The sequence below is a fragment of the Bos indicus x Bos taurus genome, chromosome 9, assembly GCF_003369695.1.
Source record: "Bos indicus x Bos taurus breed Angus x Brahman F1 hybrid chromosome 9, Bos_hybrid_MaternalHap_v2.0, whole genome shotgun sequence".
Lineage (NCBI taxonomy): Eukaryota > Metazoa > Chordata > Mammalia > Artiodactyla > Bovidae > Bos > Bos indicus x Bos taurus.
The window spans coordinates 71,461,497-71,485,095 of record NC_040084.1 but is presented as its reverse complement, the minus strand read 5'-3'; the positions used below and the strand labels follow the sequence as shown (position 1 = coordinate 71,485,095).

Sequence of the window (23,599 nt, the reverse complement as noted above, 5' to 3'; positions counted from 1 at the left end):
AATCATTTATGTCACCCCTAAATATTTTTTCCTCAAGTTAAGTACCCCTAGTTAATATGACCACATCTTTAAATAAGAAAGTCCTTGTTTCCCAATAGGAATTAAGAGGGAATTCAGTCAGCCACAAAAGCATATCTGCCTATGAAATGCATTAAATGGAAGGTGGATATGAAATAGGTCAGTGTACATCATTATTTTCAAACCATTCAATTAAAAGTTGACACTAAATTAATATCAATCAGTCTGGTGTGTGTGTGCTCAGTCGCTCAATTGTGTACAACTCTTTATGACCTCATGGACTGTAGACCACCAGGCGTCTCTGTCCATGGAATTTTCCAGGCAAGAATACTGGAGCAGTTGCCACTTCCTCCTCCAGAGATCTTCCCGACCCAGGGATCAAACCCATGTCTCTTACATTTCCTGCACTGGCAGGCAGATTCTTTACCACTAGTGCTACCTGGGAAGCCCCCAGGTCATCATGAATGTATATCAAATATCACATTCATACCCAGACCAAAAAAAAAGAAGGAAAAGAAATTCAATTAGATGAAATGGAAATTAGTAACAGTAAATTTTCAAAGCTATAAGAATGCTCCATTGAGAAAGACCCGAGGGGTTTTGTTTGTTTGCTGGTTCATTTAACACTGAATTATTTCTTTAGAAAAATTAAAAAAGAAAAAAAAAAAAAAGACTAATCTTTAAACTGCAGCAAAGTTTCCTTTGCCTAGGTCTTGGCCATGCCTGGGTCTGTTCAATTCCCAGGGCTCCAAGGGATCTTGGGCCTCAGCACTACCTGGTAAAGAACATGGGAAGAGCTGATGAGCCATAAAGCTGGAGCCAAGTCTGAGTCCTAAGTCTCAGGACTGCAAGAAAAGGGCAAGAAAACAAACCAACCAAAAATGTGTTCAGCAAACACTCTGGAGAAGAGGTAGAGGGTAGATGGCAGCCCTATATTCCTTGGATTCTCTGTTACAGCGTGCTGTGCTGCGGGAAGATGCAATACTCTGCTGAAGTGAAGCTACTTGTGGTGTTAGCTGTTCCATCAAGAAGTGAGGTCTGACTCAGAAATACTATTTGCTTTTTAAATATGACTCTTAAAGAATGGAGAAAAAAAAAAACGAAGCAGGTGAAGCAAGTTTGGGAAAACACTGGTTAAACTAGTTAAGAAAAAGATCACAATGAAAAAGAATTTAAAATATAAGACTTGAAACTCAGGAAGATGAGAGAGGATCAGAATAAACGGCCCCCTCTTGATTAAAGTAAATATAAAGATACTGTTGTTAGAGATGTGGACGTTGGTCCTTTCTGTACTTTTGAGGGGTGCTGTGGTTTCTCCTGGTTGTTACTCTGTTCCACATCTACCTGGGGCTTCAGCCAAGTTCTTGTTCAAACACTCAAACTCTATTAGTTCCTGAAGAAGCTAATCGAGTTGCTCTGCAGTGTCTACGCTTCAGGCACTTACAGAATCTGCTGTGGCCTGAATAAAGACAATCCAACTTAGTTTTTAATGTCTTAATCTTTTCTTTTTGTTTTTTCATGTTCATGAAAAAGAAAAATACAATGAGTTTTTTTAAGAAACTATCTACGATACATAAATTCAAATTATTTATAGTCCCTACATTAAGACTATATCTTGCAAAACAGTTTCCTGTATAATGTATGAATGAATGAACAAATAAGTAAATAATGAAACACTCCTAAGGCACATGTTAAGAAATAAATAAGTTTAATTTCATGAAGTTTCAGACTGAATCAGGCAAACAGAATCATAGATTTCCATGTCTGCCATGACTCAGTGGATAGCTTTGGGAAAACCTTGTAATTTCTCCATACTTCAGTTTCTCACCCTATAAAAGGAGTATATGGCTTGAAATTTAATTCCCTCACAGCAGTGTGAGTTTTGATTCAACATTTATAAAAGACTTTTTAACTTCCCTGATTAATAGGCAAAATACTGTGGTAGCTGTATAATCCACTTTCCAAAATGTATAAAGGTAACTGGTGACATCTGATGTAAAATAATACTTGAGTGGAGAAATAAATATCAGTCATATTTATAACTTTGCCCTTCCATTTTCTAAGTAATAAAAATTACTTCTAACAGAAAAAGTATCAAATTAATATTCAAGCCAGTTGAAGTGTTATCATCACAGGCTTACCTACATTTGGGAGAAGGGGAGTTGTTTTGTTTTTCCAGACTGTCCCGCGTGTTTATATGGTAAAGTCAGGAATGTTGGGCATGGTTTTGAAGGCCTCTAGCGTATTCGTTGGTTTCTGGCATTCTAATGCACTCTACTCTTATAACCATAAAAGTACTCTTGAGTGCTTCTGGAAATATATAACAAATCCTTAATCAATTTAAGAGTGTTTTAACTGCATACATGAAATTTCTTGGGAGGAAAATGTTAGCTATTCTACACACATATAGTACTTAAGTTAGCAAGAGAGTTCTTTCTCAAAGGCACAGAGCAGTTTCCCCATAGTAATATAATTTTCAGTTTTATGTGCCTAAGTCCTATTGAATCCCTTAAAATAACAGGAAATTCTGCAGGAAAAAAAAACTCACAAAAATTGATAGCAATATTTATCCAACACTGGGAGGAATCAGTTAGCTATTATTCTGAGTTGGATTACTCTCTTAAGGTACTAGATACCATTAAAGGTTAGCCAGACTCTTAATAAACCAGAAATTATAAGGCTGAATATTCTGGAGATAGAACTTTCTACATATAAGACTTTCACAGGAAAAGCAACTGACTAACAAACTTCACTTTAAACTTCACATGTCATAATAATTTAGCTAGGACTTGAATAGCAATTTTCTGAATTTTGATGCTTTCACTTTAATTTTCATATTAGATTGTGACATTTCACAGATTTACAAATCAAAACATCAATAAGATACAGTTGATAGTCTGACATATGGTAATATTTAATAACACATTCAATATGGAGTGATCTCATTTATCATAATACAATGTCTAAGCCTTTCATCTACATGTTCAAATGCTCTAGTAATATATGTAAGGTGCTTACAACTGTGCCTGGCACATAGTTGGCTCTTAACAGAATAAAAATATACCATGCCTCATAAGTTCTCAACAATAACAGAGCTTCTCTTAACAATTCTTATAAATATTTTATGGTGCTAAGTAAAAGCATGTCATGAATGTTATACACACTGAGTTTTTTTCCTACCAAGTGGTTTAAGAACTATGAATACATATATTAATAATCACTCATGTAAGGAGTGGAGAAGGAAATGGCAACCCATACCGGTATTCCTGTCTGGAGAATCCCATGGACAAAGGAGCCTGGCAGGCTACAGTCTACGGGGTCAAAGAGTGGACACAACTGAGCGACTAAGCATGCGTGTGCATGTAAGGAGTAGTGACCACCCTTAAGCGAGATACTAACTACATATAACATAGATTTGTTACATATGTGGTTAACAGAATATTTGCTCTTTTCAGTGAATTCTTCCATTTAGTGTGTGAGTCTCAAGGAATTTACTGCTATAAGCCATCTTATTAACCAAAGCACAAATACAACATTCAACTTGGCATATAATATTGCCTTTGGTTTTATGAGAAAGATGTCCTCCCAAGGATACATGGTGTTATGACCCTCTTTGTATTTTGGCACCGTTTATGCAAAATGCACATGCTCTTTCATCTATTAATCCTACATCTAAAGTTTTATCTATGGAAATTTGGGGCTGATACACAAAACGATACATAAGCTCCATGACTGCAACACTTTATAATAGTAAAAACCTTCAAGCAACCTAAAAATATATCAAGAAGAGATCAATTAAAGTATAAAACATATTCATACATTAAACAGAAGTACCCCAAACCACATGCACCAATTTCAAAAACTATTAAAATACAGCAAATCAAAAGCAAGTTTTAAGACAACCAATTATCTATTTTGGCTTAAAAATGTAAAATAAAAATAAATTACAACCCCATATACTTCTTACATTTACACGTGTATAGAAAGAAATGTCTGAAAGGAAGTACACCAATGTACAACCATTTGTCCTCATTTGTGGGATGTGGAAGAGATACATAAAGTGAGGGAAACCCAATTTTTGTGTTAAATATATCTGTTATTTTCCTAGGCTATTGAAGTACAGTTGATTTGCAATACTGTGTTAGTTTTAGGTGCCGAGCAAAGTGATTTGGAGATATATAAATTTATGCATATATAGATATACTTTTCAGATGTTTTTCTTTCATAGTTTATTATAAGATATTAATATAGTTCCCTGTGCTACACTGTAAATCCTTTTTGTTCATCTAGCTTATATAAATATATCTGTATTTTAAAACTTTTTAGTAAAGTATAACATACACACAGTAAAATATGCAAATCAAAAGTAGACAACCGATTAAGTATTTATTACCTCAACACCCACACCTCACCATCAATGAGATCAAGATAAAGGGCTTTATCAGCATTTCAGAAGTCTCTCTCCTTGCCTATTCCAGTCAGACCCCTCACAGGACCTCCTATTGTATCTGTTTTAATATTAATATGTTACAAAACACACGATAACTTTTATTTTTTTTAAAAATTGATTGATTAAAAAATCTTGCTTCAGCAGGGTTAACAGCCCTTTTTTGAATATTAAATATACACAACAATTTATTCAGAGAAATTAATTCAATATATATGTGTGTGTTAGATGCATATATATGTATGTATATATATATACAAGCATTTTCAGAGTCTTTCTGGTATAAACTCAGTTATTCCTTACAACATTCCATGAGGCAAGTGCTATTATTACTCCCTGTTGACATACGCTACAACTATGGCTAAAGCAGAACAGTAAATAACTTCTCCACGGGTACACTGCTGAAAAAACGGCAGGAAGGCCCGGAAGGATACATACAAAGGCAGTCTGATTCCAGAATTTGCAACTCCTTGTTGAACTCAAACAAAGAAAGGAAAAGGCAGCAAGTTGTAGAGTTGGGAGCACTAGGGTTTCTCCAGCACAGGATTCTCTTTTTAGCTTCCTTTTGAATAAATCACTTAACATTTCTAATTCAGGATTCATCTGCAAAATGGAGAGTTAGGCTAAATTCCTCTCCTGATCCGATTCTCTGATAAAGTATGTGACCTACAAAAATACCAAGCAAATAGGCTTCATCACAGTGTAGTACAATCACATACTCCGTTCAGAAATGACTCATACGAGGAAATAAAACCACAATTTCTGAAACTATTGGAAACAATCATTTTAATTTAATGTTATTTTTGGACCCAGAAGGCTTTTTTTCTTCCCCTAAATAAGCAAGCTGGTGGTTTTGAAGGGTCTTGCTCATCTTTTTGTGGAAAATGCCTGAAAACAAACCACTAGAAACTAAACAGAAATTTTTCTTCCTAAATTATGACTGAAAACAGACTGAATTTCTCTCACCAAATGGCCACATATACTTTTAACAGATACCTCTAGGATTTTTGGTCCCCATATTTTGAAACATTGACATAAACACAAAACGTACTTCTTCTCGGATAAAATCCATAATTCTGAGGGCTAAAAACTCTTCAAAATAACATGAAATGCATCTCCACAGAAATCAACCCAGGAGGCCAAAGTTTGTTTCTAAAGAAAACTGGAAGTAAGAAAACTATAAACCTCCACTAGAATCTGCCGTTTTAATTTCAGTTTGTTCAAAATATCAGTTCATGTGGCCATATCTTTTCCTCTGCTAGGAAGCCCTGGATATCAGTAACACTTTGGTACAAATAAAGCTTTATATAAGTTAGAATAAAGTATAACCAATGAACTAGCTTCCATGATCACATACAAAAAAGAATTCGCTTCCAAACTATGAACAGGATCCATTCTTTGTAGTCTGTTTGGCTTTGGATGTACATCCTTTGAAGACACGTAGCAACAGGGTAACTAGTGATTTTCCATCAATACCCCAGGCACTGGGGCTACAGAACGAGAAAGATAAAGTTTGCCCCTGGGTGCATTCAGAATCTCTCTAAAGATAGACTCATGTAAAAGTAGTCCCAGCACAGTGTGCTCTTATACTAACAGCCCACATAAGGTGCTACGGTATTACAGAGAGAAAAGAATTCATTCTGCCTGAGCTTTGGGAAGGCTTCCCAGAGGAGGTGCCATTTGAGCTAAGCCTTGAAAGATGAGTAGATTTTTTTTGTCCAGGTAGGCAGCAAAACATAAGAGGCAAGTAGGTTAAGGGAGCTGGGGCAGTGGAGGACAATGGTGGCCAGGATATACCTGAGAGAGAAAAGGAAATGCCTAATTGTATTTTATGCCATAGAGCATTCATAAAATAGGTAAGTCTCACATTTGTATCCACTGTACAAAGAAATCAACCTCAGAAAGCAAATATGTGACTTGAATTCTCTAAGGGGTTCCCTGATTTATGAACCCAAAGAGTGTCCATTTGGAAAAACAGAACTTCTGGTTTACTGGCTATTCTCCAATGACTCAAGGGCTACCAGGCTTCCTGTTCAATGTCAAGAATAAAGTGCCTGGATGGACTTGATGTGTGCTATGCCTTCTTTGGACTTCCTGTCAATGCGTGGAGCAGAACTCTCCTCTGCTGTCTGAGAACTTATGATTTAAGCCCTTGGTTTACAACTCCCACCTAACTCTCCTGGAAGGGCCCCCATCTGTCATTGGGTTGCCCAGCACCCACTTCATCTCTCTGCTAACAAGTAGCTGTGAGGAGTCCTTCTCTTTCCAGAAAACAGAAATACATTTTGATCACATACAGTATGTTATATTTGCAGCCACGTTTCCTTTTTAAAAGTACATTTCTAAAATTAAAGCATAAATCAAAGCAGAGGTAATAAAGAAAGACAGACAGACAGAGAGACAAAGGGAGTTTGTTTTCAAGTACCTCTGCCCTGTCTGCTTGAGCATCAATTAGTAAATGATGTGAAATCCCTAGGTCTGTCTGACCGCTTCCAGGTAACATGATTACCTGCCTAATACAATTAAAGTAAAACCACTAGATAATACATACACGTGGAATTTCAAGTATCTTGCAATTACTAGTGAGATTTAAATTTTCTCTCCTGTTTAGACCTCACATAAACATTAGTTTAATCATATATTTATAGTATTAATTGTTTCATACTCCAAAATAATTTTTACATGCAACACAAAACTTATGCAAGCAAAGTTATCCTCCTTCACTTCATGTTAATACATATATGTTCCCAGTTTGTTCTTCTCAGTAATTTTTGAAGAGCCTTTCATAGACACCTGAACTAGGCAAGTGTCAGATGGAATACTCTGACTATAGTCACATTTACTTGTAGTCAACTGCATATCAATGCAGAGACAAAATGTGCATGCCAAGATTAAACCTATAGAATTAGAACATAAAGTCTGGATTGGGTAAATCAGCAAAGGAGTTTTTACGTGCAATATGCTCATTTTTACTTTCTGCAGACTGTACCAATATTATTAAACTCAAGACCCTGAAACTGTGATACAAATTGAAAGCTAAGGCGTATTTCGTTTGAAACTTTCTCATTACAAATGAACAAATGACTTAACTGATAAAGTATTTTAATCTTAGGCAGTTGTGATTACAGATAACACTTTACTTTTTCTGACACTACAAACTAAAAATAAAAGTTTATTATTACTGAATATTTATCTATGGGAAAAGATAAGCAATTGTCATTATCAAAAATGATTCAAAAGTATCTACTAATGATTGACAGCAAAAGTAATATTTTAAAAATAGTCATATAGGTAATTCAAATAAATATCTACTTCTGACATAATTTACTAAGTATTCTGGTCCTCCAACTCATACATAGTTTTCAGAGAAGAAAAATATGCTGACAATAGCCAATCTGTGTAAAAGGCATGCATGCTCTGGTGTGTCCGACTCTTTGCAACCCCATGGACTGTAGCCCATCAGGCTCCTCTGTCCATGGAACTTTCCAGGCAATACTGGAGTGGGTTGCTATTCCATACTGCAGGGGATCTTCCCAACCCAGGATGGAACCCAAGTCTCTTAGTGTCTCCTGCATTGGCAGGGGGATTCTTTACCACTGCACCACCTGGAAATTTCCCATTTATATAAAGCCATCCGTAAATCCTCTCTATGTAAGGCTTATCTATCAACACAGGCCAATAAGAATTGATTGATTTTGTGTTTAAACTTAGGAGGAATGTATGAAGATTCTCCATACTTAACTAAAAATAGTAACAGTCCTCTTATGCAGATGCCTGGAAATTTTTTGACTTTAACAAGTGATCTTAAAACCGACTTTGACTATGATTTCTCAGCTGAGGGCAATTTCGCTTCTGGAGGACATGTGACAAAAATCTGGAGTCACTGTTAATAATCAGGGAAGGCTGCGACTGGCATCTCGTGGGTAGAGACCAAGGATGTCACACAACAGCCTACACTGTGCGCCCTAAAATGCACACACAAGTCAGTCACACACACACCTCCAACAATGAATTATCCAATTCAAAATGTCAATAATCAGACTTTGAGAAACACTGGTCTAAATACACTGAGAGATTCAGACACAACATCAATAGTAACATCATATTTTTAAACAGGTGTGCCTGGCAGCAATTCCAGGTGAGCAGTTAAAACAAATAGAACCCTGACAATTAACGTTTAATCTTCCCTCCTCCTTCAGCCTCTCTTCACCATATAATCATTACATCTGAATCCAAGGACCAAATGATTAAGTCGAAAAATGGAGATGCTAATAACTTCTCTGGTGGCTCAGATGGTAAAGAATCTGCCTGCATGCAGGAAACCTGGGTTCAATCCCTGGACTGGGAGGCTCCCCCGGAAAAGGAAATGGCAATCCACTTCAGTATTCTTGCCTGGAGAATTCCATGGATAAAGGAGCCTGACAGGTCACAGTCCATGGAATCACAGAGTCGAAATGACTGAGTGACTAACATTTTCACACTTTCACTTTCAATGACCTCCTGCTGACTGCAAAGACAGAGTCATAGCAAGCTGTGGTGTTATCCTTTAAAAAAGTTTACACTGAGTTCTTCAAGTGTGTGCATCCATGCTCAGTCATGTCTGACTCTGCAACTCCATGAACTGTAGCCCACCAGGCTCCTCTGTTCATGGACTTCTCCAGGCAAGAATACTGGAGTGGGTTGCCATTTCCTTCTCCAAGGGATCTTCCCCACCCAGGGATCAAACCGGCAACTCTTGTGTCTCCTGCATTGGCAGGCGGATTCTGTACCACTGCATCACCTGGGAAAATTATACAAATTCTTATAATTGGTGCCTTCAGGCTGGAAAAAAAAAGCAACTGGTGAAATAAATATTGGCTGATTTCTTTGGAAGGAATGATGCTAAAGCTGAAACTCCAGTACTTTGGCCACCTCATACGAAGAGTTGACTCATTGGAAAAGACTCTGATACTGGGAGGGATAAGAGAAGGGGACGACAGAGGATGAGATGGCTGGATGGCATCACTGACACGATGGATGTGAGTCTGAGTGAACTCCGGGAGTTGGTGATGGACAGGGAGGCCTGGCGTGCTGTGATTCATGGGGTCGCAAAGAGTCGAACTCGACTGAGCGACTGAACTGAACTGATAAACAAAAAGATCAGTATAGAATGTTCTTAAAATGGCTTAGAGTAGCTGAGAAACCACAAAGATGAAAGTCTTTAAAAATTTAAATATATATGTATACATATAGCTGATTCACTTTGCTGTACAATAGAAACTAACACAACATTATAAAGCAACTAGACTCCAATAAAAATTATTTTTAAGTAAATAAATAAAATCTAGATGACTATACGGGAAAGTATTTGTTAAAAGAAACACCATGCAATGTTAATGGCCAAAACTGAGTTTTCTAATGTCTTCTCTTGTAACTCCAGCCTCAGATTTGCCAAGTAGGGACTCAATTTTTAATCCCCAGTCTATGACCCCAAAAATGACTTTCAGCTCTAAATATCTCTGGAATATTTAGCATACTTCAATGGAGGGAAGACAACCACATTCATAATAGCTAGTATTCATATCATCAGCTCAGTTCAGTTCAGTGGCTCAGTCATGTCCAACTCTTTGCAACCCTATGGACTGCAGCACGCCAGGCCTCCCTGTCCATCACCAACTCCTGGAGTTTCTTCAAACTCATGTCCATTGAGTCGGTGATGCCATCCAACCATCTCATCCTCTGTCATCCCCTTCTCCTCCTGCCTTCAGTCTTTCCCAACATCAGTCATACACTATTCTAAATTCTTCACAGATATTTATTTGTTGAATTTTCACATGATCTCCAAGAAGTACATTCCACTACACATGAGAAAACTGAAGCAAAATCTGTTTTAAGTAACATGCTCATCATTACAGTCATTAGTGTCAAAGCTGGGTTTCAAACCCAAGGAGCCCAGGTCCATATTCTTTGTACTTAACCACTATGCCAGAACAGTAGGTTCCTCAGATGTCAAGTGCTAAGAAACACTCACATCTCCAGAGATTTTCAGGACCCTCCTTTTATCCACTAGATCACTGACTTACCAATGGTCATGTGTGATATAAATACATCTCTACATCATACATACAAGCTGGGCCTGAATTTAGAGATGCAATTCTACTAGATCAATACCCCGTGTTCCTGAGGTCATGGCTAAGGCTGTCCTGCCTTGTAATGCTAACTGTCCCCCATGCTACCACCACTGCCTTCACCCCCATTTCTTTTAACTCATTGATTCAATAGGAATTTAGTGTCCCCTGCTGCAGCTGCTGCTAAGTCACTTCAGTCGTGTCTGACTCTTTGTGACCCCATAGACGGCAGCCCACCAGCCTCCCCCATCCGTGGGATTCTCCAGGCAACAACACGGGAGTGGGTTGCCATTTCCTTCTCCAATGCATGAAAGTGAAAAGTGAAAGTGAAGTCGCTCAGTTGTGTCCAACTCTTAGCGACCCCATGGACTGCAGCCTACCAGGCTCCTCCGTCCATGGGATTTTCCAGGCAAGAGTACTGGAGTGGGGTGCCAGTACTAGAAATATAGAATGGCAAATACCAGTAAGAGCATCAGCAAATTCTCAGTCAAGAGCAGAATTTAAACTCATGCAACCTATTACATTTCAATGTGGCAATTGCTATGCTAAAAGGTGGAAACTAGGCTCTTTGGGAATAAGGAAACTAGAAATATCCAGATCAGTCTTTGGTGGTCAGAGGGGGTAACATTTTGCATCTTGAGTCTTGCAAAAGGAGTAGAAAAGAAAGTTTCAGGGGGAAAGGAAAGATGTCTTCCAGATAGAAAGAATCACATGCACAAAGAAATGCAGCAGAAATGACCAGAGTGTATTTGAAGGTTGCACTTTTCCACCCAGCTGGAGAAGAGATTTCTTGTGAGTGGCTGGTGAGAGGTAAAAAGGGAAACTTGAGCAAAGTTCTCAGCTTGAAGGGTCCTGTAGATCCTTCTAAGGATTTTAGAATATGCCCTCTAGGCAACAGGGAATTTATTTTGTTTAGAATTTTAAGTCAAGAAGGGTTCTGATAAAAACTGTGAACAGATGTGGTTGATCATCCTTGGGACAGCAGAAAAGTCTTAGAGATAGATCCAGCACAGACCAGAGTAGTCCCCAAAGAGAGAAGGTCAGGATATCACAACTATGCTTATGACAACAAAGACAATATGACCAAGTGTGTGTAGCACAAGTGTCCCCCTATAGCTAGTATGTTCATCTGAGGATTAAACCTATAACCTTGTTACCACAATTAACTCACTTACCAAGCTAACCATTTCTATGAATGGTATATGCCAAGAAAAAGTAGAACTTATTATTAGTATAATCATAGACTAAAAGTCCCAAAGCCTTCAAAATCATCCAGAGTAGGAAAAAAGTCTATTCGTTGCATTGTAATTTTGGCATCTCATCAGCAACACTGATAATGAAAAAAGCATTTAATAAGTATTTACCATGTGCCCAGAACTTTGCTAGTATTTTCATGAATGGAGCCTTTAAAAACTAAAGTCAACAACTGACATGACAAAACAGACCTAAATGAAAAGTCTACCTGGGTCGACTATGAAAAGCAAAAAGAGTAGCATCATCTAAATACCTAAAGTTCACAGACAAGTTTCAGTAATATTGAGGTTGTTGCCCAACTGGCTGAGGTCTGGATTCTAAAGTTACCTACTAGAAGCACAATTTGAGATTACTGAAAATCTGCAAAAGGAAATTGGAACATGACTTGCCCACCCTGTGATTCAATTTGGCTAGAATTACTTGAGTCAAAATCATATGTGAATACACATTTGCATTAAAATATAAAATTTGAAGTGAAGAGAATTAGCTAATTCAGAGACCTGTGGACTTTCCAAGTCATCATCGCTTTCAACATACTGCATGCATTAAGTTAGAAATATTCCATCTCTTAGTCGGAACATTCAGGTCCTTTCAAATCCTCTAACTTGAGGGAGTTCAGAGTCAGAAGTGAAATGTAATGAATAGATCCCTCCACTGGGTATATGCAGAGGCCTGTGAATTGTGTATATTACCGTGCAGAGAATAAGCCCTCTTGCTATGTGGTGGACCTATTTGATTAAGGATCAAATTTCAAATTTAATGCTATTGCTTTTGTGAGCAGAATTAAACTTAATGGTATATGAACGTAAATTTTTATGATTTAATCGTAGCCTTTCACAAGAAATGTCCCTTTCATTTTAAAAAGGAAGCAGGAAAGAATAACAGAAACGGTAGCAATAATTTATCTGAAAATCTAAGGTCAAGTCAATTTATGCCACTGCTGATGAGTCTCTGTCAAGTCTTTAAAGGAAGAAAGAAAAAAAAAAAGATGCTCTAATCAAACAAACCTTTCTAAGAACAAATTTTATGTGCCTCATTCAGACCCGTAATTCCATGTGGGAAACATTCTGACTACTTTTTATTTTCTCAGTACTAAACTGAAAGTTGCAGATAGGTTAACTAAGAATATCCACGTGACACTAGGATAAACCGACACACCTTTTGATGCTGCGTTACACTGGGAGATATTTTGCCGTATTTGAGAGTTGCTTGTTGTTCTGTTCTGGTTTTTTAGTGGATGACATTCTCACAGACTGCAGGAGGTACTCTGAACTGACTTTTCGTCAGAAGGTTCGTTTTTTTTTTGCAAACTGCACGATCCTTACAGAGACCTGGGGAGGCACCAATGGTCGGAAACAGGATTGGTGAGTGATTCATAGGCCACGCACGTCCTGCTTCACGAAGGCAGTGGACTTTTCTCTAGTGGGCTTAGTGTTAGCTTTCACTTGAAAGAAGGGTTCTGTGGCTAAATACATAAATCAAAAGAAAAACCGCTGCTTCCTTGAAAAGTACATTAAAGTTATAAAACAGATTATTAACAGCAGAACAAGGATGTTCACCTAAGGAAAACTTTAAAAATGCCAAGCCTGATATCTATGTAAGTTGAAAGTATTTCTGAAATATGAGTGAGCCCCGTTATCATTTCAGCTTGCCTTTAGAAATTCATTATGCAGTCCTCATTAGTTGGTTCAACAGAAACATCTGAGATTTATAATGAGCATTCAAGCTTAAGGCAAAAAGAGAAAAACTGTAAAACTGATAACATCTATCTAAAGGATAAGGCTCGAGAAGCAAAAGAAAAGACTGCATGTAAGTCAAATATTGAAGAGATCTAGACAGAAGTTTCCAGCGTTTAGGGAGCCTTCTAGAATACCAGTTTCTCCCAATTGTAGTCCTTTGCCATCAACCTTCATGATTTTGGGTATTTTAACTTAGCACTTGTTCACTGTCACTTAATATGTTTCTTTAAATAGGTGCTTTACATTTTTTTTTTTTTTGCTTCAATCCTTTTCTGGTTTTGCCTTAAACAACATTATCTAGGAAAATGTAGGTTTAATATGAAATCTAACATATCTTCTTAGTAATGTTAGAAATAAATATATAACTAATAATATAAAAATAAAATGTGTGGGCACCCCCTAAAATGAACTCAGGTGTGACTGGTGGGACCAAATGGTCTAGGGCAACATTTAAGGATAGGGAATCAGGGTTCAGGCTGCAGAGCTAAAATCCTGGCTCCACTCTACTGCATAACTGAGTCTCAGTTTTCTCATCTGTAAAATGGGAATAATAAAAATGGCACAGTTGAGACACATAAATACCTTAAATTTTTTTGCAAAAAAAGTAAATAAATACTCAGTAAATATCATCTATGATGTGATGGCTATGATAATTACTGATGGTGAAAATCATAATTACTCACACTGGCAGAACGGTTACAACTATACAAAAACTAAAGTGACTTTTTTTTTTAATACCTTAAGATCTCCATTTATTTAAGAACATATACTTCATACATGAAATTTCAAGATGAGTATTCTGTATTGCTTTAATGCAAGTTCACTTTGAACCTATTCAAATGTGATCCCAGCAATCAGATTTTGCCTAAAAATTTCAACCTAAAAATAAAATTTACCTATGAAAAAAAATTTAAAAACCTTAACATGACAATATATAATATAGGTCCTTCTTTCCCAGAAGTACATTAAAATAAATTTACTTACTGCACATACATAAACGCTTTAAAAATATCAGTTGCTGTATTAAAATGTACATGGAGAAAAAAAATGAGAATTCCTGACATTTTAACATGGTGTTACTCTTCATCGGCCATACACTGAAATCTCAGGGTAAGAAAAGGGCCAGACCAATGCCGAAAGGTTTCAAATATCAAACTATACTATTATGTCAGTGCCCTAAGATCAATTAGCACCTTTCAATGACAGCAAAGGTTACAATGTGACTTAGAGGTACACACTCTGCAACTGTTTTAAACCACCATATAAATGTGGTTTTGATAACTTAAAATGGTTTCTATTTTTAAACTCATCTGTTTCACCTCTTCTTCTGGAAGAGGGGAGTTAGGGGAGTAAGGGTAGTGATATTTATTTTCAGTACCACTCTCCTAGTAGAAACCTGGATGGGACATGGTAAGAATCACAAACTTCAAGAGAAAAACAGTATATTACCAAAGCATATCCTAATGTGCAGAGCCACAAGCAATATTAGGTGACAGTAATGTTTACAAAGTCTGCAAACCTCTTAAAAGCAATCAGAATTGCTTATACTACTTGGGAATATGTGATTCTTGTTTATTTTCTTCGACTCAAGTTCAAACTAAGTGAAGCCAAGTTCACTGTGCGTACAACTTAATCTTCGGTGTCCCCCACGACAAAACTTATCTGACTGCAAAATGCAGTCTCACACATACTGCAATTAAATACACCACTACATCTCTCACCCATCTCTAGAGTGAGTGCCTGAAAGAACATGCCATTTCTTAGTTCACTGGGAAAAATTCATGAGAGGAGCAGGTACACTGAAAGTCATCCTATTCCTCCTGCTGTGGATTGCATTCACCCAGTAACTGCTGTAATAAAACCCCCCAGTGGTATTTCTGAATACAGTTATTTAAGATACTCTACAGGGAGGCACTTTATAAGAGTTTAGAATATGTAAGACTAATATCCACTTGAAAAAGAAACTGTCATGATTATATTATATACTGAAAACATAACAAAATGTTTGATACATTTTGTCCCGCTCTTCAATGAGAGGATTCAGAACATCTTCTTCTGATAATACACTCTTCTATTTGTTTCTTAGATGAGTGATCTAAAATATTTACAACCAGACAGTACCTAATTTTAGGTTTTAAGTGCTTTAACAGCTCCATGAAATATGACCAGCAGCTGCAATACAGAACTATGGTGAATAAACTTCTGATAAAGGGGGGCCTGCTTATACTGAATGTTCAGTGTTCCTGCATTTACCTAAAAGAGGGAAAAAGATAATGAAAAATAAAATAAATACTTGCACTATTAAATTACTTAACACTTCACTAAGCCTTGAAAAGGATTATTTCCCCTCTTCTTGAATTCTGGATAAAAAGTGTGAGCTTCCACCAGGTGAAGTAAGTGAATTTGTGAGTCAGAATGTGAATTTTCCAACATCCTAACTTTTCATAACAGTCATGGGTTCTCTACCATTCTACTTTTCTAAAACTTCAGGCTAATTTCATTTCAGTGCATAAAATTTTTTAAAATTAAATACCAAGCCACATAAATGTATTTTTAGACATGGCATCAGTCATTTAGAGCTTGCAACAGAGATTGAAAACATGAAATTGGACACCTTATTTCCCGTGGCTATGTAAAATTTATTTACACCCCAAATCATAATATAAATAAAAAGGAAACTTTCAGAAATGGAGGTCTTATTCTTCTTTTTGTTTAACTCAAAGAGGTTTTTGAAAGAAAAAACAAATTATAGCAAAATGATGAACTACTGATCCTCCAGTCTTCCCTCACAAAAGAAACTTTGACAAAAGATAATATTTTTCAACTGACTTCTACAAATCCTCCAGAACGCAGTATCTGTATTTCTTAATAGGAATAATGATTGCTTTTATACAAAATTCTTTTTATACGAATCTCAGGGTTTTTTTTTTTAATTTTTAAGCTTGAACATAATACTTATTCTCTAAATATGTGCATATATAAATTTTTATTGTGTTAAAGAGAAATTAAATCTCTAATATCCTGTATAATACTTATTCATAAAAAAGAATAATCAAGTAAATCTTTTAATTTCAGTTATAATTGTGAAACAATTGCTAATTATGGTGATCTTAGGTTGACATGTACTATTTTCAGATAACTGGCAAAGGAAAACTATCTCTTGAAAACCTATTATTTTAGACCTTTACCTATTATTAAAGGCAAGGATACATCCCTAATAATCAGGGGGGAAAAGGAACAGTTTTCAGATAATCTAATTACATTACTTTCAAAGCTGTAACTGTCAAAGGTTTTAACCCTCACCTACAGCCATTTCTGGAAAAAAAAAAAAAAAGTTATTTGACTCTGAATGGCTCACAACTTTTAATGAGGCGGAACAAACTATTTTTATGGTTTATAATAACAATAAAAAATGAATGTAGTTATATCTGCGTTTGGTATTGTTACCATAAAAATTAGATTCCAGCAGCCTAGCTCCACACAAAGTAGTTTCCCTGTTCTTACTATTGCTATCTATTTCTTGGGATAAGGTTATACCACACCCTGCTATGTATCAAACATTTTGCTTTAGGATTCTCTCGCTGCCCAACCCCCTTCCTAGTTTTTCGTTCCTCAGCTATAAAATGGCTAGAAATAATTTTTTTAAAAATAAAGAGGTTGGGGGAGACAAACCTAATTCTACCCGGGTGAAGTTATCAAGTATAATCCTTGTGCTGAGGCGGTTTTGAAATAAAACCAAAAACGCAACAGACAAAATACCATCCTCAACTTCCAAGTCTAACAGTCACCGACATATAAATCAAACTTCAGGAGCTGTGGAAGAGGAACCCACGATCCTTAAATGCTCCTAAGACTCCAATCTAAGTCCCGAAGGAGCGCGCAGTGAAGCTGACAGACGCCCGAGAGTGTAAAAAGTAGCCGCACAGAAGAGGAACAAAATTGCCATATTCAAGAAGACGTGTTTCTGCTCCATCAATTACGTTGATCCCAGGGTGCCAAGCCAAAAGGGGTAAGGGAGAAAGAAAACTGTTAAGTATGAGCTCTTAATGTGAAACCTAACCTGTTGGTTCTCATAGGTATCAGATTTTGGAAGTGTCTGTAATGACAGCCAGGAAAGCAAATTAATGGCCAACGGCCCACTGGGTTTGAACACGAGCCTCCTGTTACCTCCTCACAGATCAAGTACACAACATACACGCACACGGAGGTGCTCCACGTGGAACTGCTCTGAAACCAAAACACACGCCCCGTCACTATTCTCCACCTTGGCAGAAAGGGCCGAGGGACCTGCACCTTCCTCCACTGCCCTCGGATGAGGATTCATGAATGACTGCCCGCTGGACAGTGCAGAGGACAGACGCCGGCGGCGAGGAGAGAAAAACGCGCTCCAAACGACATCCTCCCACACACTCACTCACGTCTAACACAAACCCCGTTAGCTTTCAAGAGCAGGAGAAACAGAGGTGGTGGAGAGGGGAGACGCTGCCACCCCAACTAGAAAAGGGATCACAAAAATTAAACCGTGCTCTCTGGTTTCGCCACCGCTCAGCCGTGGCACTAGGTCGGCAAATTCTCTAATTGCTCCAAGCTGTTCCGAATACTGTTTACGAAAGAAAGAGACATCTTTCAAGTGCTACTAACGAAAGTTCTGGCTGTTGTGCGGCGCAAAATAAAACAAGCACACACACGATCTCTTTCCAAATCTCGCTTAACGACGCTAAAGCATCGAGCCCTTTCAAGCCCCACAGCCACCCCAGACACTGCAGGTTTTTTAAGGAGAAAACCCGCTACCCCCGACCCGGGTCAGGTCCTTCCGTTTGGAGAAGTTAGGATTCCTTACGGCATCTGCGTCCCGGGCCAATGAACGCGTGTCCTCTGAAAAGGCGCCTCTCGTTTCACGGACCCTGGGAAACGGCAAGAGACATTCGGCCCACGCCACATAAAAACTATGAAAGGGGGACGGCCGCAGCCCAACAGCCCGGTTGGTGCTTTGAGCTTAGAACACAAGCATTAAACGTACACACGCACCCAGCACCGCGAAAACCCCAGGCGCCTGGGGCCCTCTATGGGACCTGGGTCAGCATCCTTGCAAATGGCACATCTAGGGGCTACTAGGCAAAGTAACAAATGTCACAAGAAGGAAGCAGGGGAGACCCAGGAGCGCGCACCTCTGAGAGGCGGGAATAGAGTGCAGGTATGGAGCTGCGCACCCTGTTCCGCGAGGGCTCCGCGAGGCACAAAAAGGCTCTGCAGGGACCCTCGGGGCTCCAGGGCGTCCTCCAAGGCAGAACACACCAAGGCACTCCGAGCAGCCCGGGCCCCAGCCCGGGCTGGGGGTACTCAGCAATGGCGCGACCGCGGGGACCCGGGCGCCCACACACCTTCCCGCAGAGCGCGCATCGCCCCGGCGCAGCCGCGCGCACTCTCCCTGGAGAGTTTGCGGGATCCCTGAAATGCGGACCCCGGGATAGAGGTTCGGAATAAGAAGCACTCACCTCCTGCCGCCCAGACCGTCTCAGGATCCCAAAGTTCAAGTGTCTCCCCCAGCAACGGATCTGTGCGTCCGTATTTACGTATTTATTCTCTTTCCTTCCAGTGTTGAAGTTTCGCCTTCACGCTGTGCCTCTGGTGAAAAGAGGACATCCCCTTCGGCCACCCCCCCCCCCACCTTCAACAAATAGCGTACACCAGTGGGGGAGAGACGGGGCGGGGGGAGAAGCGGCTACGAGGGGGAGGAGGAAAGGAGAGGAGCCAAAACTCCCAATGGCGACAGGAAAAAAAAAAAAAAGGAGAAGAAAAGAAAAAGAGAGCGCGCGCCCAGCCACCGAGGTCCTCACGGCCAGGCTTTTCTGCAGGCTCTCTCCCGCTCCGAAGCGGGAGCGACAGCTTCACGCGGCCAGGCTCGAAGTTTTGCGCGGAAGCCGGGAGCGGCGGAGCGTGCGCCGCACGGCGGGCAGCCTCGTACTTGCGCGCGGGGTGGGGGCGGGGGACGCCGGCGCCCGCGGCCACTGGAGGCCGCCGGGGGCACCCCCCCACCCCGGGGTCAGGCTGTGGCGGGGCGGCGGCACACGGGAAAGTGACTCCTTTTTATTCGACCTCGGGCGATGGCCTGTTGTCATCGCTCGCGATCCCGCGTGGGCACCACTCTGGGGCCCTGGGCGTCCCCGGTGGCGCCGCGGTAATCTCCGCGCCCTCCGCGCCGCCCCCACCCCGCCCCCACTGGCCGGGCGCCGGCCGCAGCCACCTCCGGGCGGAGGGGAGGGACCCGCGGTCGCAGTCCCCTCCCCGGACCGGGGAACCGCAGTCTGTGCCCACCTGCTTCTGCCCGGCAGCACCCCCCCCCCCCCACCACCCCAGTTGTCTCTAACTCGGTCGCTACCCGATTCCCGGTGTGGACGACTTCGGGCGCCCAGCGGGACTCCTTTCCACTTACCCCCAGGGAGAAGAGAGAAGGAACTTCTTCGCCTACTTCGAACTATGTAAAGTACAAAACACCCCACGTCGGACTGGGGAACTTTCTCTGAACGGAGGAAATACTCCTTTCCGTGAAGATGTATGCGAGGCACGAAGAGTGAGCAGCGTGGGGATAGGCTGTGCTGGAAAGGGCCTGGGCCCCCGTCCAGCGCTGGGCGCAGGTAGGCATCCCTCCCAGATGCCCAAAGGTCAGGCTGCGACGACCGACTTCCAAGACAGCGTCAGAGCCTCCCCAGGCACATTGCTGAAGCGACATTTCCTGCGTAAGCCTTCTGCGCATGCAAGATACACCCACGTAGGATCTAATATTCTATATGCACTCATGTGGAGATCACAACCCGAGATCTGAGTGAAGTTGACAAGCAACAGTACATAAATTTTGCATCCATTTCATCACCTCTTCGTTAAAACCTATTGTCAAGGTTAGGAACATCTTTAGTTGTCACATTGATTAAAAGTGTTTTGATTTGTTGAGAATTTACTGAGTGGCAGTCATTGCACTGGTCACGTATGGTACACGTGAGTTCATATAATTTTCACATCTCTATGGTGGTTATTTAATCCTGTATAAGAGATAAGGAAAGTGAGGCCAAAAGAAACCCAAGGAATGTTCCCAAAGATAAATCCAGTAGTCTCTATAAACACAAAGTCTAATATTCAACAAGCAGCCCTTCAAACTGCCTGAGCCATGACCCCAGAGCTTACAAGTAAACTAGTAGGAATGACACCCAAAGAAAATTTAGTTTCGATATATTATCAACCGAATTATATTTTGCACAAAGTTCAGGAAAAAATTTCACCCTCTGCTTCACCTGAGTCTCAAGCAATGGACACGGACACCATCGAGTTCAAAAGCAATCAACTTATTTTTTGATCAGTGGGGAATTATGTACAATAATTAATAGGCAATGGGAAAGGTGAAGTTGTAAATTTAAACTGATAAATGTACTCATTGCTGCACTCATCACTCACTGGGTGTTCTTTCCTGCAGATTTATTTTGGAGGACTTAGGCACTGCCAGGCTTGTTTCCTTTTCTGATTCTCAAGGTAGAAGGGCTTTTGGCAGTGGGTTTGGCTCAAAGGGGATTTGAACCATGATCCAGATAAGAGCACATTTTGGCCTGAAGAGGATGCCACCTCCTATACACTTAAGAGGGAAATATCCATGGGTAGATTCAATTAACTTTGCAAGTCTTAATTTCCTCATTTTACAGGTGAAGAAATAAGGGCTCAGAATTTTTAGCAACTTCCTAATAAACGGCAGACCTAAGATTCAAACCAGCCTCTGTGTAACCGCAAAGGCCACTCCTAGCCACTGTCATGCTATTATTAGTATGGTAGTAGTGAGGAAAAATAGTAATTATTTTAGTACAGTTTATATGCTACAGGCAAAATATGCAATTTAAATGTTTTGTCAACCATTCACTGTCTAGGAATGCTCAGCAACTATAGTAATTATCATGTAAAAATTAAGTACAAGGCTGAATGTACTACTCTCCTCCTAAGGCCACAGATTTTTACATTTCATTTTTGTATGAAACATTATGTGTTAGTTTGACCTAAATAAAAGTGAGAAGATGCACAATTTGGATAAAATAAAAATTCATACTTTAGTACAGCATGTTCACACAGAGACAGGTTTTCAGCATGTTGCTTTACTCACTCCTAAAATCATATTTTCAGCAATACTGATCTTGCTTTCAAGTTACTTTGCTCCCACATAATTTTTTATAATCTACATAAGAATACGTTTTACAGAAGTTACCCTCCCTCAAAAAAACTAGAATTATATCACACTATTAGTTAACTTCTTATTAGTACTTTCAAATTCATTTATGTATATTACATAGATGTCATCAGGAGTAATATAAAATCTCACGTTTCAGTCCACCTTCGAAATAAGTTGAGCACAAGAGATTTAAGAATTTTAAAGTTGTATAGGCAAAAGTGTATTGCATATTTAGACAAGGCATTATTTCCAGCATTTCTACTAAATATAACTTTTATAATTATTGCCATATCACCTTTAATACTGTTGACTCAATATTATTCTTTAAGCTGTTTTTATTATATAATTATATATGATAAAGGAAACTTTTTATCATTATCATAAATGGAAAATCAATATAATTTTCCATGAATAGAGGATGACCTTGCAAATGAGTCATTTTTACAGAAATAAAAATTATCTTAAAAAAAAATTATCTTGTACCACCTAAAATTATCTGACACCAGTTTGAGAAACACTGGTTTAAAGATTTACACTCCTTGGGTCCCTTGGGCTTTCCAAAACATATTTTCTAGCCTTCCTTTTCCATCACTGTAGAGAAATGTTGAGTCCAAACTTTTTTTAGCTATTACATTTAAAATTATTGTATTAGTAAATTATTTCCATGCCTAATATATACTTGAAGTATCTGAAATTGAAGTGTCTTTTGAAAATTAATTTAATTTTTATTATTTTTCTTAATATCTTACTTGTAAAATGCAAACAATTTATAAACCCACAATTAAAAACCAAATTACTTTCAAGGAAGATAATAGCAGTTACCTTCCGAATCGCCCTTCAACAATCTTAAAGCTTAGCCACTGAAAAAGAAACTTTCCAACTGAAGTGGCAGCATCTATTGGTGCAGTCTGGTACTGCACCCAACAGAGTTCTACAAGGCAGTGAGGAGAGGAAGATAGATCATTGGGGAGAAGCTCAAACAGCCTAAAATGACATGCAGGGAGGAAAATTTTGAAGTCTGAAATCTGCTGGAAAAGTCCGGAAGTGATTCAGAAACACTAGAAGGTTTGATATGACATGAATCAGGAATTGAGAATATCCTTGAATGTATAACTTCATCTGAAAAAGGATATTTGTTGTGGGGGGAGAAAAATAAAGATGACTTTATAGTGAAAACTGGTGGAAATAAGATTCACTTATTAGAAAGTCCTTTAACCAACCCCTCCTGCAGTTATCATCTATTATTAATTTTTAAAGTGTGTATGGCACTGTTCTGGCATTTGTTTGCGAGCAAGTCAAATTAAAAAAACAAAGCCCTCTATGAGCTCATAGTCCAAAACTTTATTTTAATTTTATTTTAAAGTAACCTTAAGGGGAAACCATTCCATCACTTTAGTAAGGACAAACGTTATGCTAGAAAATGGAATAAGACACTGAACACAAGTTCATGTGCCAGACACCAAACTAACTGAAACACCAGAGTTTGGAGTAGAGAAAGGTTTATTCCAGGGCCAAACAAGGAGAAGGGTCATGGTTTGAAATCCAGGAAAGGTCTTAGGAGACTGAATGAAGCCTAATTCCCACAAACAAGAAAGAGGGGACATAGAAAGGATTTGTACCTCAGAGGGCCCAACAGGGTCCTGCCTGCTTTCAGTCACCAAAACAGAAGACAGAAGACTGGATGCTTGTAGAAATAATTCCAGAATAGATCTCTTAAATTACTCATTTTTGGTACATTTAAAGTCCAGCTGGAAGTATACCCAATTCTTAAAAAAACAAAGTCATTTGGTAATTGTCTTGTACATTCTAAGCCAAATCCTTTGAGCTTGGG

General features: G+C 39.2%; 1 protein-coding gene across 13 annotated transcripts in view; it reads right to left on the bottom strand.

Annotated features, from left to right (window-relative positions):
- EYA4 (EYA transcriptional coactivator and phosphatase 4) overlaps positions 1–23,599 on the bottom strand; it is a 365,529-nt gene that overhangs the window by 300,856 nt on the left and 41,074 nt on the right. For 3 of the 13 annotated variants that reach the window (XR_003512655.1, XM_027551600.1, XM_027551603.1), the window contains exon 1: positions 19,061–19,310. The exons of 1 other annotated variant lie outside the window; for it this stretch is intronic. The gene's annotated coding sequence lies outside the window, so the exon portion shown is untranslated. Of the gene's footprint in view, positions 1–19,060; positions 19,311–19,998; positions 20,249–23,599 lie in introns of those variants that run through there. 9 more of the 13 variants (XM_027551601.1, XM_027551606.1, XM_027551607.1 and 6 more) reach the window with 6 other exon arrangements.